We start from the raw sequence: 19,781 nt of genomic DNA on the forward strand, positions 1-19,781 counted from the left end.
TGTACCAATTTATTCTTTGAGCTCACTCAGTTTCTAAAATATTTGTTTTGTAAGAACCATAAGGGAAAAAAAAAATAGGACTGTGGTTAAAATTAAGAAGATACAATGTTTATTGAATACTGTGTCTGAATAGCCTACTCTGTGTAAAATGAAATTATGATAGTTGGGAGTAAAAAAGTCTTTAAAAAAAATCATTGGCGACTAATTATGTCAACAGTCTAAAAAAATGTTTGTTTCCACATTTCTTTATACATCCATTTTTAATAAAGGAGTTGGAGGTTTCTGTTTATAAAACCCTGTCTTTAGGGGGGGAAATTAACATTCAAAGCTCACTTGGTCTTGAACACCTTTAGTTAACGTATGAAATGAAATGCAGTGTGTGGCCTTGCAACTAAATAAGCTAAAATTAAAAATGATTTGTTTAACTTACATGGATTTGTATATCTTGTGAGCTACTTGGAGCAAAACAGTTTCTTCTGAAAAAAATCAGTTTAGTATTTTACACGACATCATTCTTCTATTTTCCCAGATGCTGGTAGCTTAAAAAAAAAAAAAAAAGCTTTTCACTTTTTTTTACTTTAAAAATATAATTGGTATTAAAATAATCTAAGGAATGAGTTGAAGAATTTCAAAACCATAAGAATAACTTTGGAGGACTGGTGTAAATAACCAATGACAGCCAAACATGAATACCTTGCAATTCAAAATTCTTACCTTGTTAATTTCTCCTCAGTGAGTGGAAGTAAGACCCATTGTGTCAAAAAGGATGCCGTGAGTGACGTTTTGAGACTAAAAGCCTCTAAAATATTTGTAATAATTTATACAGCGATTACCCTGTCTAGACCTTTTACTCTTTGCTAGGCTTTCATTTGAATGCTGGACATTTTTCAGATCATAAATCAGCGGCAAATGTGTATATTTGGACTCTCTGAAGTTTTACTTTGAGAATATTTTCTTAAAGCATTCCAAAACACTGAAACCCAGGGATGGCAAGAAAAAAAAAAAAAAAAAACAAGTCAAAGGCAAAACCAAGAAATATTTATGAAGCATTTTGTTGCTAATCCTTGAAGTCCGAATTAATAGCAACAGTGATGAGCTTAGCTGATTCTTGTGACTAAAGCTTTTTGCGAAGACAAATCTGATTGACGTTTCATCTAAATTTCTATTCCTCATAACAAATATTTCTTTTCCTCTATTTGTAAGTGCTTTTTAAGATGCTTCCTTTAAAACAATGTAACAGTCATTTGCAGCTTTTATGGCAGCTAAATGCATGCTGTTATGCTGGCTTGGTTCTACTGACATTTTAACATTGTTAATAATCACCGGCCATTTATGTGTGCTGTGTAAAGGCATAATGTGCTTTTATATAAAACACTGTTATGAGGGCTCATTATCTTGTGAGGCGGCAGTTATAAAGAAAATTAAACAATTGCAAACTTGCTTTGCCAAGTGTTTTTTAAATAAATTTAACCAGGCTGATTCCTGGCTCCTACCTGATTCTGCAGGGTTATATATCAAAGCCGTTTGAGAGTTGCATGCATAAATTCCTTCGTGCAATCATGAGAGCTCTGTACAGTGCGCTTCACAGTGCTCTGCTAAAACTGATCAGGAGATGCTTGTTACACAGGCGAGATGCTAGAGGGCCATGAAATAAGTGGAAACCTTTGCAACTAAGTCTAGAGTGGTGTCAGTGGTTAAATGGAGTTTACAATTGACCTTTTACTTACCAATAGCCACAGAAGTGTACTGATCTGCAAATCTCTAAGCTGCTTCTGCTGTTTTACTAAACACTCAAAACACTGGATGTCTATGATTGCATGATCTAAAATTACACGATGTATTTGCACTTCTCAAGCTAAGAAAATGTTAAGAATGTAAATATGGACTATTCAGTTATTTACGGACTGCAGCTCTTTTACTGAATTCTTTTACACGATGAAAATAATTTTCAACTTTTCCAGTGCATCCACATAAGAAATTACTGTTCAAGTGATTTTCAATATTAAAGTAAATGAATGACCGGAAAGCTGCATAGGTTTAAGCATGTTGTCTGTATTTTAGCAGAGTTACCCTAGCTGGGCATCTGGCCATTTGAAACTCGCTTTGAAAACGACTGTTGCTGAGCACCCTTTTAATGCAGTTTGTGTAATTTCTTCCCTTCTGCTAGGACTCCACATTTGTCCTTGTAGAGCTGTGTTCCACTGCTCCTCTGTTGTTTTGTTTTGTTTTTTTTTGTTTTTTTTTTTTAATGCAGCACTTAAAAGCACATTGTTCCAGTACTGCAGTACTTAGGGAAACTGAATTTTCTTTTTCCTGTGTGTTTAATATTGAAAGCTACCAAGGCATAGAACAATAATTCAGAGAGGCTCGGTTTCAAATTACCTTTCTTCATTAAAAAATAAAATAAAATAACCAGGAGGGTCTAGCACATTATGTCACTAAGTCACACAGTAAGAGGGACCATCAAAGAATGGTGGGAATTATCACAGCAGCTTGCTCCTTGTTAGAAGCATTTACCTCATGACCCTTTCATTTGCCTACTGCCACTTTAGTTTAAGAGTGACAACACTGTATAGCACTCTGCACTTTTTTTCCTCCCTTTCCCTTAGCACCAGATGCCTTTGTAAAGCAGGCTGGTGAAGCAGTGAACAAAACCTTGTGGGATAAGTCTGACACTGGAAGTTAATGATTATCAGTCGAAACAAAACACTTGTTTACATGTTGTAGTCATTAGAGGTTCCAGTCAGTCATACCTCGGCTGGGATTCCTGCCAAATGTTTTGAGGGTTCTTTCACAAGCTGTGCAGTTTTGTAAATACAAAAGCACTCTTATTAAGCCTTTTTAGTATTAGACTGTGCAATTAAGATTACGGCTAATTAGATTCCTTTATTTGGAGTAGAATGGTCCAAGATACACACACAACTTTTCCTGGCCACAGGATACCATCAGATCTCTGTTTGGGTGTTCCATTACAGATCAATGACAAAAAGAAACTCTTTTGTATCGTACACATTTTTTTCTTTATTAAAAATTGCAATCAAAACTTGGGGCAGTGTGGATTTTTCCTCACCTTACTGTCAGCACCTCTGTCGCAGCCATAAAACTTTCTTTTTTGATTAGCATGTCTCAATTTGCTGGAAACATTTTGCTTACATCTCTTTTAGCATTGCTGGCTTTTCATTTCAGCCTCATTACAACTAGGATTAAGGAGGTGATTTGACTATGAAGGAATTTAGGAAAATTTCCAGTAAGCAGAGGATGATTTTAAGTTAACTGTGGGATAACAGAGTTGTAGAAATGAATGTTTCTGTTAACACCTGTGTATTAGTCCATACCTGAATAAATAAATGATTCCTTTGGTATTTCAAGTTGGTATAAAATAGCTCAAGACCAACCATGTTCTTGTAAACACTTTAAGCATGTGAAGATGCATCTAATACAAATAATCTTGTGAGCTGCTGAGCCTGTTACACATACTTTTCTGCTTTGACAGAATTCTCTGTGTTGAGCACGATGGTAAATTATTTAAGGTTTGGGAGGCCATTTTTTGTAACTGTGAATTGTAAGACAACTGAATCATCCATACATATTTTATCTCTATTTTTTTTCTTTGCCAAAGAAGATATCAGTGTTAGTTGCTCCAATGCAGGACTGCTCGCTTTGACATTTCCCGGTTGTCTGTAGTGCTAGGCAATAATTAAATATCAGGTGCATAAGCTGCTCTTTAATTTGACATGTGTGCTCCAGGCAATAAACACATGCAGTGCAACGTGGGAGTGTAATTGCTAAGGAATAAAATCTTGTACCAAGTGAGATCATTGTATCAGGTACTGTGTGACAGCTCATTTGATCATTATGCCCAGGCTAAAGAGGTTGCCTAATTAGTTTCCATTAAAACTCACCCTTTAATCAGGAATTATTCTTGCATAAAGAATGTCACTTGGTCCAGATGAATGAACAATGGTTCCCACTTGAGATTCAACTATCTGTTACACTTGGGATGCCATATGTCTTTTCAAACAATTCAGCTACAACAGTACTCCATGAATCTGGATCTCCTAGCACTAAACAGTATTTACATTTTCTTAATACTAGCCAGTGTTTTACAGAAAAATCACAATGGTATTCTGTATATTCTTCATCAAGCTGGAGATGCTATGTTCAAGCAGCAGGAAGTGTGTTGTAATCGCACGGATGACTAATAGGCCTCTCTTAACTAATGTGTCTTGGTTGTTGTATATATTTCATAAGTGACACACATAGCATATATGCTATTACCTGGAGCTAGACTTTGGTCTCTCACCTAGAAACGTCAAGGTTCATCTAATTTTAATATTTTGAAGGGAAATAACTTTCTAGCTTTTTTTTTCTTGTGACAATAGCTTTATCTGCTGAAGCTGATCACAGAAGCAGTTATGATTTATTTATTTTTTTTTCCAAGTAAATCTTGCGAATTCTGTACCTTCCTCCTCCTCCTGCAAGATGTGAGGCTGGGTGGGTTACTTGGTTCATGCATCACATGTGGAGCTCAGTTGTTGAGTATGTTTCAACCTGTGCCATGGCTACGCTTCTGCCAGCTCCCAGTTGTCCGTATGGGTTGGCTCATCAGCTGTGTAATAACTGCAGCAGTGCTTGTCTTAGCTGACCAGAAGTGCTCAAAAGGAGAGGCTTTTCGGAGCCTGCGGCAGTACAGGCTACTGCAGTCAACACCAGATAGAGAAGAAGGGTCTTTAAAGCCAAAGCCCAGATCTTGTAGTCAGTGGCCACAGTCCAAGTGCCTTAGTATATCTGCGTATATAGATGCAAACTGGTAAAGCTAGCAAAAATGCTGTTGGCTGAACTAGCAGTTTGCATTCTAGCCTGTAGGAAGAGCTGCTAGGTTCCCTTGTTTTCTCCAGATGCATCCTGATAGTAAGCTGTGAGCCAAGTTTCCCTTCAGCTGTGCAGAGGTGATGGTGCAGCTTGCTGATATCTACACCGACTGTATCTTCTAGTACAATGTGCATCTCCTTTCACCTAAATGGCTTATAGGATACTGAAAAAGAAATGTGTCAAATATTTCCCCAATCTTTTTGCAGCTCAGAGTGTTGCAGCAGCCCCCTGTTACTTTTGGAGGAATGAAAAATTATTTGAGGATGTTGCGTAGCTGGACACAGTACCTGTTACAGAAACAACTGTGGACTAAGGTTCTGTGAAAGACTACTGCAGGCATTAAGCCGTGTGGCACTGGACAAGTATCATGCAGGAAGCTTGCTCCAAGGCTGTTCTTGGTAAGTATGAATACTCTAACTTTTATACTTACACTATATTAGGAGTTTAAAGCTGCAAGACCAATGAAGGCAACAGAAGGGCTTGCATGCTATGCAACCTTTACCATGTGAAGTGAAATTCAAGTCCTTAGTATTTCTTCTTCTTGTTGCATTAAATACCCCCATTCTCTATACCCAACTGACAGTGTGTCATGCTTGGTGTGTGTGAAGCGTACAGGGAATGTGGTTAAGGTATATCATTAACATCTAGAATCTGAGAAGAGAAGCAGTTTAATCTGACTCCTGAATAGCAGAAGCTTTTACTATTTTTCATACTCTGGGCTATGCATGTAAGAAAATGTGTACTCCCATGTTTTTTGAAAGCAGTCCACCTTTACCTAATACTTTCTTTCTGACTGTGGTCTCTAATAAGTTGGATGATAGAGGAAAAGGAGTAAATATTTCTGTAAGCATAGAAACAGTGGAATCTGACTTCCTCTGCCCATGTAGTTTGTGTCCCCTTATCATATCTCTAGCAAATGCACCCTTGGTTCTCTTTTGTGTTCTCTTTCATATTCTCTATGCCACTCCCAGTTTCTTTCCATGGCCTCTGCTTGCATTTGCCTGGGTTTCTATCGGAGATGTTATGGCTGATTCAGAGTTACAAATATCCTGATTGGTGTCAGTTGCTCTCTCTTGACTTTCTGTCAAATAGTATTTCTTGCATCTCTGCTACTTCAGACCCTCAAGTGCCTAGAGGTGTTCATGGAAATAATTTATACAAATATTTTAATGAAGCTCCTAAATGGTATCCAGACTGGTTTGGTGGTATGCAGTGATAAAGATCAGTTATTGCTAGAATGATGTAAATTATCTGGCTTAGTGGTTGTATCATCTTTATTGTTGATAACTCAAAAGCACAGAGGAACTTCTAGGAGCCAAGAATGAAGGGCCTTCTCCGATCCTGCAAACCAGAAGTGTACGCATTGAAGAGCACACAGAATTGTTTTAGATGATAGATCTCAGAGCACTCTTCTGGCAGTGAAGACTAATGCAATGGGAAAAAAAAGAAGGGGGGGGGAATTTGGTAGTATTAATGGCAAAAAAAATGCGAAACTAAAAGCAAGGAAATCAAATGCATTGATATAGTAATCATATTCATGAGAAGGACAACATTTGTATGTGGGGATTTTCTTCATTGAATTAGATTAACCTCTTCAACTTGTAAGTTTTTGTGGTAAGCCTTAAGTTTTATAGTATCAGGTTTTTTTTGTTTTTTTTTTTTTAAGTAATTGCTACATTTTTCCCTAACTGCCACTGAGGAAGGATCTTTCTGGAGATCCCTTCTTGGTGGAAGCTCTTCCCTGTAAACCCAGAACCTTTGATACAGGTGGGTGATCTACTTCCCTTCCTTTGTAGCACCTTGCTATCGTGCTGGTCCTTCTACCTCTTTTGTAACACCTTTTCCATCGTGTTGGTCCTTCCAATCGCTACACCATAAAAATAAGTTTTACAGGTTAATTATACTTTGTGTTTAAAGACAAAAGAAGCATACAAACAAACGACAACAACAACAAAAAAATCCAGCAATATCTTTATCACTATAAGAAGAGGAATTTTTTTTTTTTTCAGTTTCACTGAAGGTTCCCTTATTCTCACATAATAGTAGGGGACGTGGGAACATCTGAATTCCCTTATATCATGTATTCAGTGCCCTGTCCCTCTTTCCTCATGTTTCTTCTGCAATTAAAAATTCCATGTGTTTCAAGCTCTCCTTCTATGGATGTGTTTCTGTGATTGCAGTCCTGAGTGCCTAGTTCTGAAACCTCTCAGCTGTCCACTTCTTTGTGTTCTTATCAAGGTACGATAGACAAAAGGCACAAAATTATCTCATGGGACTAAATTCCATTGATTTATTATACTGAAGATATTTCAATTATTATTTTTTTTAACTTTCTGAAGGTATCAAGATAGTATCTGTTTTTTTTTTAATTGCAGTTCCATAAATCTGTCTGGGTTCATTCTAGACTGGACCCAGCTTTTCAGAAGTGCTCATGAACTTCGCAAACTTGGCTCAAATTTTGATGAAAAGCTGCCCTAAGATGCATCACATTTTGATTAAAATCTAGCTATACCCCTACTGTAATTATTAAGTATATTTAACTATCTTCAGTAGCAAACTTAAAGTGACCTAAGAAAAGTACTTCTGCTATAAACAAATACAGGGGTTGAAATGAGTTTAGTGTGAGCATTCAGAGCTACTTTTACTTACTCTAGATGCATTTGCCAAGATCTGAATTTAATACTTTTTCCACAAAACACATTTTTCCGTTACAAATACATATGTTTATCTTTGTATTATAAAGTGGGAAGTATTTTTATTACCCTTATTATTAATCCAAGTAATCTTTTTTGTTTCTATAAGAAATTCACTAGCGTAGAATCAAAACATTTTTCAGTATAGAATTAACCTTACCCATATGCAAAGAACACACAAAACTGCATTCAATGTAAATGGAGTAAGAACTATCAGAATTACTCTGTGTAATGTCCTGATACTTTATAGTCCTTTTGGACCTGAGCATATCAACCATACTTCAGAAGCCTTAATAAACTTGTATAAATGTTTTCTTTTGCAATTATTTTCAGAGTTTCCAGTAACAATCATTTATTAACCTCCTGTGATTTGTACTGTGTGGACTGAGTATTATCAAAGAAAATAAACTGTTTTTGTTTTATTCCTCTAAAGCCCTTTCTAAAAGAATTCTTTTCAAAAATTTACATGTTGGATCAAATTCTACCCCTAGCTACATATCTGATAAAATGCCATTGACTTTATTACAGTCCACTTTGACTCTGGCATAGTTCCACGTACTCCAGGCTGCCAGTATAACTGAGGAAGGAAAACCTGACTGAATATGTTTTGCTTCAGAAAGAACTGTGTTACTTAGTCTCAGTGAGGAAAATACATAGGTCACTCCAAAAGTAATTCCTCCTATTTATTTCCATGGAAACTACAACAGATAAAAAGAGCACAATAATACTATTTGATAGAGAAAATTCTCAGCTAAAAACACTGTTTTTTCAATGTAGTCATCACCATTAGCCAATTTTTGTGGATGACCTGATTGAGATGCTCTTCATGATAGAATCATAGAATCCCTGGAGTTGGAAGGGACCTCTAAAGGTCATGTAGTCCTCCTTCTCTGCAATGAACAAGGACATCCACAGCTAGATCAGGTTGCCCAGGGCCCACTCCAGCCTCGCCTTGAAAGTCTCCAGGGATGGGACATCAACCACATCACTGGGCAACCTGTTCCAGTGCCTCACCACCCTCACTGTAAGAGACTTTTTCCTTATATCTAACCTAGATCTACTCTTTTTAAGCTTGAAACCATTTCCCTTGTTCTGTCACCACAGACTGTGCTAAAGAGTCTGTCTCGTTCTTTCCTTTAGCTTTCCTTTAGATATCAAAAGGCTGCTATCAGGTCACCTCGCAGCCTTCTCTTCTCCAGGCTGAACAGCCCCAGCTCTTTCAGCCTTTCCTTGTAGGAGAGGTGTTCCATCCCTTGGATCATTTTTGTGGCTCTCCTCTGGATGCACTCCAACAGGTCTATGTTTCTCCTGTACTGAGGACTCCATTTCTGGACACAGTGCTCCAGGTAAGGCCTCACTAGCACAGAGTAGAGGGGCAAGATCACCTCCCTTGATCTGCTGGCCATGCTTCTTTTGATGCAGCCCAGGATACAACTGGCTTTCTGGGCTGCGAGGGCACATTGCTGGCTTGTGTTCAGCTTCTCATCCACCAGTACCTCCAGGTCTTTTTCGGCAGGGCTGTGCTCAATCCTTTCATGTCCCAGTTTGTATTGGTAATGGGAGTTGCCTTGACCCAGGTGCAAGATCTTGCACTTGGATTTGTTGAACCTCATGAGGTTCACTTGGCCCCACTGCTCAAGCCTGTCTAGGTCTCTTTGTATGGCATCCTGTCCCTCTGGTATGTCAACTGCACCCTACAGCTTGGTGTCATCAGTAAACTTGCTGAGGGTGCACTCGACCCCACTGTCAATGTCACTGATAAAGATATTAAAGAGTATTGGTCCCAGCACTGACCCCTGGGAGACACCAGTCATCACCGATCTCCATCCAGACATGGTGCCGTTGACCACCACTCTCTGGACTTGATCCTCCAGCCAGTTCTTTGTCCATTGAACAGTCCACCCATCAAATTCCTATCTTTCCAATTTGGAGAGAAGGTTGTTGTGGGATACCATGTCAAAGGCCTTACTGAAGTCCAGATAGATGACATCAGTAGCTCTTCCCTTGTCCGTTGATGCAGTTACACTGCAAAAGGCCACTAGGTTAGTCAAACAGGATTTGCCCTTGGTGAAGCAGTGCTGGTTCTCCTGTATCACTTCTCTGTCTTCCATGAGCCTTAGCATAGCTTCCAGGTGGATCTGCTCCACAATCTTCTCTGGCACAGAGATGAGACTGACAGGTTGGTAGTTCCTGGGTTCGTCCTGTTAACCATTCTTAAAAATGGGTGTGATGATACCTGATGTCCTTACCAGAGACTTCACCTGATTGCCATGACTTTTCAAATATCCTTGAGAGTGGCTTGACGGCTACATCAGCTAATTCCTTCAGGACTCTGAGAGATAAGAGCTGTGTATGGATATCTAGAACATGGCTTGTCTTCCAAGCTGTCATTACCATTCCTGAAAGGCACCACCACTGTTGCTATACCACAAACATCTGCCTCTGAAGTTTTGGGCTAATAAAATAAGAGTCATTGCTTTTGGAGCAGCTCATTTTTCCAGAAATAATCTTCTGCAAACACTCATACACAAGGGCCTGGGCTCAGCTTCACCTCATGGCTTTTAGGAGTATGAGGCAAAACTTGAGTTTAGACACTGACTGTGCAGACCAGGGGCCAGTGTGAGTTCTACTGTCAGAAAGTGAAGGTCTGAGAAAGAGGGCAGGAGCACTGCAGTGTGGTGCTCACTTCTCCTGCTAGAACAGAGAAGGTGTGGGCAGCAAATGCTTTTGCTGAAATGGGGCAGACTTTACACCCTACCCATACCAGCATCACTGCTATGGGCATCAAGCACTGAATTCAACAGCAGGACTTGCTGGTGCCTTGTCAAGCTGAAACTGATCTGGGGACAGCAGCCATCTGCTATGTACAAGCTGAGAGTCATCCTAGGAAATGACCAAAACTTTTTAGGCATAGATTTGTCCTCAATTGTACATCTTCCTTCTCCACCCCATAAAAATCATGACACGGGCTTCAGAACAGTAGACTTGAAACAATAATGAAATGTAGGTCTAGTTATGTTTCTTTATAATTTTCAGGTGTAGTTTGGAAGGCCTGGGCCTAATCTATATGAGAACAAGGAACTGAAGAATTGAGAACTGAATCTACAGATTTCCCCTCTGTGTGCATCCTCTGTCATGAAACAAAATCTACTTAGTTTTGGCATAACCAGTGTGGAAAAGATTATTTAATTCAAGTGGAAATTAATCTGTGTTTGGCAACCTTTCCCTCCAACCATGAAGCCTGCAATTGTCTTTTCATTACTTTTGTAATTAATGCTGATTTCACAACCTGTAGTTCGCCCAAAAAATACCAAGCATCTTGAAATTTGAGATAACATGATTTGAATTGGGATCAGTGCTTGTTTTTTGAAATAGACAAAATTTACAACAGGAAGGTACTACACATTGTTCATAAGTATCAGATTAGTACAACTAGGCTTATAGGAAAAAAAAAAGTCAAGTTCATGAATTATTCATCTGTGAATTCACTGTAACAATTTAGAAATTTTGTATCTTCTATGTCTTCGTTTTTCAAATTTTATTCTGTAACTTCTTAGAAGGCAAACTTTCATGGGAGCTTACATCTTACATCCAATAAAACCAGTATGCATTCACAGCTGACTTCATTTTGAAAGCTTTTACTGTTCATTCATTCACGTAGAACACTGAACATGTAACATTCACCACTCTCATGATAATAGGCTTGTTAGGACAGTAAAGGTATCTTTCTTTCTTGTTCCATTTGAGTTTGTATGCCTGGTTAGCCACTTGAGAAATGAAGTTGGCATCTACAACCTCTTCTTTAAAAAATGCTCAGACCCCATTCTCTGTGGTCCGTCAGGAGTGATTTTGAAAGGATTTCTTTTGAGCTTTGAAGAAGCTCACGTCCTAAACATATTTTAAAACCAAGTATCATTTATTATTCTCATTTTTTTTCCTGTTTGTTAAGGCTACCAACTGCTAAAACGGGATAGATGTACATGTTATGTTGAATTGATAAGCGAAGCAGAAGCACACACAGATTTCACAAAAGGGCCATGGAAGACTTTTAATGCTTTTCCTTACAGGAAAAAAGCCACTAGTGTGTCTTAGAAGGTGGAGTATAAGCTTTCAATGACAAGTGAGTGGAAACTTATTTTTCAGTTGGCCAAAAATACTGCAATAACTAATATCTGCAGGGAATAAGGAAAGATCAACATGTGAAAGTGCTTTGGTTATTAAAGAATCTGACAAAATAGTGTGATACTCCTGTCACAAAAAGAGGCTGCCATCAGTTTACCTGAAAAGTGGTGTATGTGTGTATATAAGTAAATAGATATATGCATTATTTAAGGAAACCACATTACAATTTTCATGTTTACCTTTGTGGGTAACTTTTAAGAACTTGTTTGACATGCATACAGTTTTCATATTATTGCTACAGCCTGCTTGGCTGGAAAGTTGAACCAAGAATAATATCTCTGCTTGTGGCAAGAAGGGTTGACAACATACTCCTGAGTGTAGCCAGAAGGTCAAGGAAGGTGATTGTTCCCTCTGTTTTTGGTGCAAAGGAGATGGCATCTTGAGTTCTATCTCCATTTTGGGGCTTGCCAGTAGAAGAAAGACATTAGAATAGAGATATAGCACAAGATGTCTGAGATCAGTGTGAGGTTTGGTCATTTGAAGTACATGATGTGTCTTGAGAGTTTGTTCAGTCTGAAGAAAGAAAAGATGAAGAGAAAATGATACTGGTGTCTTCTCCTAATAAGAAATTACAAAGAAAATGGAGAAAAGATGGAGCCAGATTCTTCCTTGGATGTATGCAGCAGAAGAAATAGAGTTGGTGGGCACAGGTAACAGTTCATGAAGTTTTGTTTTGATATTAGGGAAATTTCATGTTGAAGGTGCTCAGTCATTGGTGAAGTCTCCACCTATAGAGATATTCGAAACTCAACTGAACGAGGCCTTGAGAAACCTGATGTAATTTTGAAGTTGTCTCTAATCTTGTCTCTTGCCTTGATTTTGTGGGACCAAATGAGCTCCAGGTATCTCTTCTGTTTAAAATTATTGCATTTTCATGTTGCAGTAGGACTATGTACTAACTCCAGACTCTGCAGGTAAAGAGTTCTACAATGAGTTTTAAGTTTTAAAATTCAGATCAGGTCTGAAAAAGTGTGTGTTGTTTTACATATTAATACAGTGCATACAGTATAAAAGGCCTCTGCTGAATTAAACTTTGAGTGGATTATTTTTTTTCTGAGGAGCTTGAGCTACTTTGTCACCTAACCTTTTCAGAAAAATTCCTTTTTTGTACTATTTCTTTTTTGTGGCACAACTAACAGTCTGCTAGATGCTACAATCACTACGGCATCCTCATTCCAGATGCCTATCAGCAGCTCCTAATTCTTACCTCAGTTCTGCTCATTGTCTGAATTATCTGATCTTGATTAGTCTTGCCCGAGTTCTGGTCCCTAATCGCCTTCTGAAAAAGCATGCTAAATCGCTTATTTTCCTTTCACAAGTGATGATGCACATCTCTTTTCAATGTTTGTGTTATGAGACTAAAAATCCTGTTTTCTCACCTGTCTGCTTACCTTGTAGCTAACTGCTTTTCTTGTTGCTCCAGAGTTTAGCTCTTGTTGGCAAAACTGGATGAATGGGCTTAACTGAGTCACAGCTACCAATTGCACCTCAACAACTGCCTACATTTGTTTACTGCTTGATGTTTTTGGCACAGGATCATATCAACATCATAACATGGATTAGTTTTTTAAATGAGCAGGACGGGGGAAATAGCCCAAACTTTTGAATCTGTATGAATTGCAGTGTTCTTTGGCAGATCTAGACCGAGTTTTCTTGGCTGTCTTAATTAAGGCATTCAGAACCAAAGTACTTTCTCTTGATATAAAAGCAGAAACTTTCCTGGTTTAGGCAGCTGGCTGATGTTACCCAAGATGGTCCAGTATCTGAGCCCACCCAGCTCATCAGAGGTGGGTGTCGTAGGAAATGATGTTTTTCAGACAAAAAGGCAGCTAGGCACTCAGAGGAGTACAGATTGCTGTCTAAAATAAGAGTGCAACCTATAGCTAGGCAAGAAATATAACATTGCAGAGATTACCTAGAGACCAATCTGGAGTATTACATTCAGTCTGTTCCCAAGAGACAGTATTCATGCTTTTACAGTCTGAAGCAGTCTACGCTTAGAAATCTGAGTAGAATCACAGAAAAGGGATTTTTGTTTTCTCTCGCAATGCAAAGAGAAACACTGAGAAAACACTTTCTGCAGTGTATTTTCTTGTGGTTGCTGCATGTATGCTTCCTGACATTGGCACTGGTATGCATCACTGTAATCTGTGAAGCTGCAACACTGATGATCATTTGATCACAACTGGGGAGCAGCACACAATTATTCTGAATCAAGGAGTCCTTTAACCGAAGGCCCTGCTGATTTTTCGGAGAATGTAGTTTGCAAGAACATATCCCCTGGGCTTAGGAAAATGGTGTCAGTTCAGTTCCAGCAAGGTATTTTAAGACTAGTTGTGAATTTCCAGGAGAAAAAGAGATTGGATTTGCTGGCCAGTGAACATGAGAATGAACATAAAGGCAACAAAGACTACTTGTGCTGACAGGTATTGATCTGTATACACATTTACATAGAGTTCTGTCTTAATAGGTAAGATGATCCAATTACTTTAAGCACATAGGACAAAAATTACTAATAATATTAAACTTCCATTATTTAGGTATTAGAGGTATAACAATTTGTCATATCTGTACAAATTGTAACTATGACTCTATCATCCCAAATAAAACATATTCTTATGGAAATGCTACAGAAAATATTTAAATTCAAGCTAATATGTTTTGGATTTGTTCAAATTGCCTGGCCAGAAATGTTTATAATTTAGCTACAACTGAACTGAAAATAGTTTTTAGGACAAAGCATTAATTTTAGTGATTTCTTTAAGCACGTTAGCCAGTTCATGAAGGTAAGGGTGCAAATCCAGTAGTGGATTAGAGTGTACCAAAAAAAGAAAGAAATATCTTAGAAATTGCTTAATTGTGGTGTAAGCTATGGTAAGAAATGCACTGTGGGGCTTTCAAAAACTCTGAGACCATCACCTTTGAGATGGTAGATATGCAAGGTAGAGCGTATTCCTTCTGTTGGAGCTAGGAGAAGGAAGAAACAATCATGTCCTCCCTTTTCCTTGAGTTGATTTTTACCTGTGTTTAGAGAAAGGGAAGCAAACAGGAGTGACAAAGGGAAGGACAGATTATTTTCCCTGCTGCCTACACTGATTCCTGAAAATCTACCATCAGAACCACTTTTCATTGCAGCAGTAAGTTGATATGTCAAGGTCTGAGCAGGAGTCAGGCCCTGTGCACTTTGTTCTCTCCCCCTTTGATAACTAAGTGGTAAAGAACAAATGAGAGAAGCTGCCATATCTGAGTGGCCCTTCAGTGCAGGAAGGCAGTATTAAAACAAAGAAGTAGAATGTGTGTCACTTCCCAGTGCTGCAAAAAGTAAAAAAATCAGAATAGTTGGAGAGAAAGGTCATCAGAAGAAGTGACTGCAGAGCTAGAAAAGAGAGGCCTCAGGTTCTCTAACTTTCCCTGTTTTCTTTGCTAAAAACTTTTGTAAGAAATCTTATTAGAGAGAAAAAAGATTAAAATTTTCTCAATGACAATAGCTGGCAGCTACAGAGAAACTTCAAGTTGTGGTACTTCAGGGAACATGCAAATAGCTTTTTCAGTGAGAGAAAAGGATTGAGGTTTTTGTAAAATATCTCTTGAAGTGAAGATCAGTGATGAATAATTTGAAATTGTTGTCAGATCACCAGCCAAATAGGAATTTGCTATCAAGTATTGATATTGCTGCCTGTTAACAGCAATTTAATTAGTATCAGTAGTTCTAGGATTTATGTACATCATCACCCTCTCCTAAGAATTTTTTCTGGAATTGTCAGGTGCAATATCCATCACTGCCAAGCATCTCACATATCTTTGAATCTAGAATATTTTATGACTCTTTCCAAAAACTGACTTAAAAGAAAATCTTCATATGTTTCAATTTATACCTCTGTTAAAATTAAGAAATGTGTGGTACCTCTTTATATTGAGCTATGAAGCTACAGGTCACATTCTTGCTAATAAAATATGAGAGAGGGAGCTAAAGTACAAGGGAATGAGCAAGCTGCGATTATAATAGTTACATACTCATGGTATTTTATTTATTTTTTTAATTATTCTACCTCAAAATACATACTCCTCGAAATATGTTTGTTCCTTACTGCTGCTATTCTGTAACTAGACAGCTGTTTAGAAATGGTACAATAGCTTTTCATACAGCTTTCTGGAGGAGTAAAACACATTTTGCATTCTTTTCTGAAGGACTCTAGAGAATCTTCTTGAGCAGTGACCAAGATGTTCAGCTAAGACATGTAGCTTTAGTCTTCACCAAGTTAATTTTTCTCATCGAATTACAGTAGAGCTATGGTACAGTTAGGAATGCTGACTTTCATAAGTGGTGTAGACATGCTTCTGCACACAGAACCTCACCTGAGAAGCCCTAGGTTGTTAACTTGCCATCTAGAAAGATAGAGTCTATTCTATTTAGTAGTATCTGGTAAGGAATAATAGTAATTTAACATACTTGAGCCAAAGTAATTACCTTTCACTGTTTCCACAGCATGAAATTACAGTCTACAATAATTTAGAAATATTGATTCTTTCAGGCATCTGATGTTAGAAGTGTTTCTTCAATACATATGCATACACAGGAAGAAAAATAAGTTTTTACATGCCTATGTCAAGTGACTTCTTTTTAAACAATATCTACAGTACTGTGTAGTTTGAGGCTTCCTAGCAGCTGCAGTGAAGTTGCCTCTGAAATTCCTTATACGTGCTATTCACGTGTCATCATTTTTTGTCTATATTTTATGAATTTTTGATACACAAAATATGCTCGTTCTCAAGATAGGCTTTTTTCATGTATTTTTTTTTCTCTGAGTTCTCTCTTGTTTTTCTGTCTTATTGAAAGAAATCAGTTTTGCATGGAGAACACCATTAATAATGAAATGCAGTCTGTGTGCTTTTTAAGTCTATTTCTTCCTTATAAATAAATGGTAATTTGTTTTAAAGCGTCATTGCACACAGTGTTCAGCTGGCTCTCATGCATTCGATTATTTTAAATAAATGTACCATAAATGGAACAAGATCTTTCTAATTTGCAGATGATATGCAACATTTTTCAAAAAAAAAAAAAAGAGAAAAAAGAAAAACTGTAAAATTTGTTCTTAACTACATCTCATTAATGTGAAGTTGTTCAATGACCTGTAAAGATTAAAGAATTAGTGAATTGGTAAAATTATCAGAATGAAAAATCTGTATAATTTTGATTTCAATTTAAAAATCTGCTAAACAGTCTAGGAGCTTTAGAAAAGTATATTACTTTTTAATATCAGTTCCGCAAATGCCCTAGTATCAGTGTTACAAATGGACTGAAATAAAGGCAACAAATAGTATGTTTAAATGTATAGTGTTACAACATTCTGTTTAAGCTGTTTTTTTCTTTTCATTAAGACAACTGAAGACATTTAATTAAGTGACCACTCTGCTAAGTGGAGCAAAAATTAATATACATAAATGAATTTATGTGTGGGCAATGATGCATAATTAAAAATATGCTTTGAGTAAGGAGTTGAGGAGAAAGAAAACAGTTTAACAAGAATCTTCTTTAAGACTATTGCCTCCTGAATTTTGAAAGTCAGATATATATACGATTTACTTATTGGCAGCATTTGAATTAAAATTTGTGATAGAATTGTCTTTGAAATACTGGAGTCAGTATTTGGAGAAGTAATTGGTACCAATGAATCTGGGCTGGAGAAATCATCTTACTCTCCTGTAACTGTTATGCATTACTCAGCTTGTTGATGCCAGACTTTTATGCAGAATTTACTAAAGTTCTCCTTATGGCAAAATGAGTCAAAACTGGAGTGCATGAAGAACATATATATGAAAATCAAAGGTGTGGAATATTAAGTTTAAAGAATATTCCTTTGGCACAAGATGATTGTATTGATTATATTATCTTAATTATAGGCTGCCGGCCTGGGATACAATTTTGCCTTTTATTGCTTAGTATTTGGAACAAGTCAGCAAATAGGAGGAGTGAACTTCCTTTCTTGAGCGAAAAAAAGAGGAGTCCCTTGGTCTTTAGATCCTTGGATGTTTCATAGCAATCTATATGGTTATCCTTTTGGGGGCGTAAGCTTTTTTTTTTTTATGATGCAATCTTCATTAGATATCCTTCAAACGATCATCATTCCACTCAAAGGCAGTTTCTCCATACTTTCCCTGTCATGTCAACAAACGTTAGAACAATGAATGTAAAGCTTTTAAGTGCTGCCAATTCTCATGCCCCTGCTAAGGAACACCTAAAGTATGTGGCAATGGGAAATCAGGCCTGCTTTGTGGATTTGGGTTTTCTGATCGTTTTAGTTTCGTGTCTGTATTTGGCAGTGAAAAAGAAGCAACATCGGTGGTAAAGTGCTGAGTTCACAGAAGCTAACAGCAAAACTCCCTTGGCCTTACTGGGAGCCAGCATATTTTCTCTCAGTCACGAAATCTGTAATACTTAAGTGACTATTGCCTTAAAAAAAATCTCCCTGCTTTTTGTGTTCAGATATCTGACTTCTCATTTGAACAACTACTGCTGACTTCAGCCCTGTTTATTATTCTTGCAGAGAAACAAAGTAGTAGGAAAACTGCAGCATCAGACTCATCCCTCCACACACCTCTCGTGTGCCGGTGATGTTGCAGTGCAGGGGAGAGTGGTGCAGAAAGCCCTCCCTGCATCGCCGCTCCCTTCCAAAGAAGTCGTCTGCAGCTGGTGATGTTCAGGTTCAGCTGAACTCCTATCCCCACTGAAGGAAAAAAAAAAAAAAAAAGAAGAACCACGAGAAAAAACTCCTTTATCCCCCTTGGTATTTTATTGGCAAGTTTAGTTCAGTAATGAGAGGGCACTTTGGAGAGTACAAAAGGTAGAGTCCCTAAGGCTACGTATAAAGAACAGAACAGTAACGACTCTTTACTATTTTTTACTAATAAACACATGTAACGGTAACTGCCATTACTTAATTACTGCAAAGCAGTTTTAAACAACTGGCTTAACACTGTATTAACAGGGCATAAAAACAACTACACTAGGGGTATCACTCGTCATTATTGGATACGGCCCTATTGAAGCCAATGGCATGAAATTAATAGGTGCAGGGTTGGGCCCCTTAGGCCCCTGTTGGTGTAGGAATTCATTGCCTCATGCTCAGGTTTTCCATTGCCTTACAGCTCAGGCAGTCTTATTTTCATTAACTTTCACAAGTGTTCCTATTTCTAAGTATGTATGTGTAGGTTTTTTTCGTGATACCTATGGTTTAAGAGAGCTTAATTTCTTTAACTAGCATGTTTGTCTAGTTCAGCCTCTAGTTAACCCTGGGAGTGGGTTACAACAGGTCAGATTCTATCTTCAACACATAAAGCTATCATTACCAGATGGTAGATCAGATGTCATTGCTTAGAATTTCAGACAAACTGCAGCAGAGCCCTGTCACGGCTGAAAACTGTTTTCTGTGTAGTTCTGTGTGCTTCTACGTAGTTTTAGCTACTCTGTACCTGTGAGTTTTATTCAATTGTTTTCTTCATCTATTAGCTCTTTTTTGGAAGCACTCTGTGCATTCTGTGAATATACTGTCTACCAAGATACTCGGCTTTTGTGAGAGCAACGGAGACTGAAAAGCCCCATTTCTATTCCATCAGTGACACGTTTTATATCCTCAGCGCTGTTAACCATAGTGAAATGGGGAGTCCACGTAGAAAAGAAAATACTTAAAAGATATTCTTTTTCAACAGTGGATGCTTTTCTTGAGGACATAAATGACACAGAGAGAATGAATAAGAAAAAAAGAATGGTAATAGCTAGCAGAAGGAGATGTTTTGTGGCAATAGAAATTCTGGACTTGAGCAAGGATCTATGTTATTTTACCATGTGCAACATTTCAATGATTAAATATTAAATAATAACTTCTTTTTCTGACTGTCAGAAGCTCACACAACTTACACTGACAAAAACTGCTTTACAGTTTTTTGTCCTGTGATATTTTGAACATTATTCTGCTTTCATTTTCTTTCAGAATGTTTTGATGCAGTGCTGCATGAAAGCCTTTCCTAATTACAGGC

General features: G+C 37.7%; 1 long non-coding RNA gene across 5 annotated transcripts in view; it reads left to right on the forward strand.

Annotated features, from left to right (window-relative positions):
• LOC110401034 overlaps window positions 1-19,781 on the forward strand; it is a 363,261-nt gene that overhangs the window by 18,499 nt on the left and 324,981 nt on the right. For all 5 annotated transcript variants that reach the window (XR_002440210.1, XR_002440212.1, XR_002440214.1 and 2 more), the window contains exon 2: window positions 5,079-5,270. This is a non-coding gene — a long non-coding RNA (uncharacterized LOC110401034). The remainder of the gene's footprint in view (window positions 1-5,078; window positions 5,271-19,781) is intronic.

Source organism: Numida meleagris, chromosome 6 (assembly GCF_002078875.1).
Source record: "Numida meleagris isolate 19003 breed g44 Domestic line chromosome 6, NumMel1.0, whole genome shotgun sequence".
NCBI classification, from domain to species: domain Eukaryota; kingdom Metazoa; phylum Chordata; class Aves; order Galliformes; family Numididae; genus Numida; species Numida meleagris.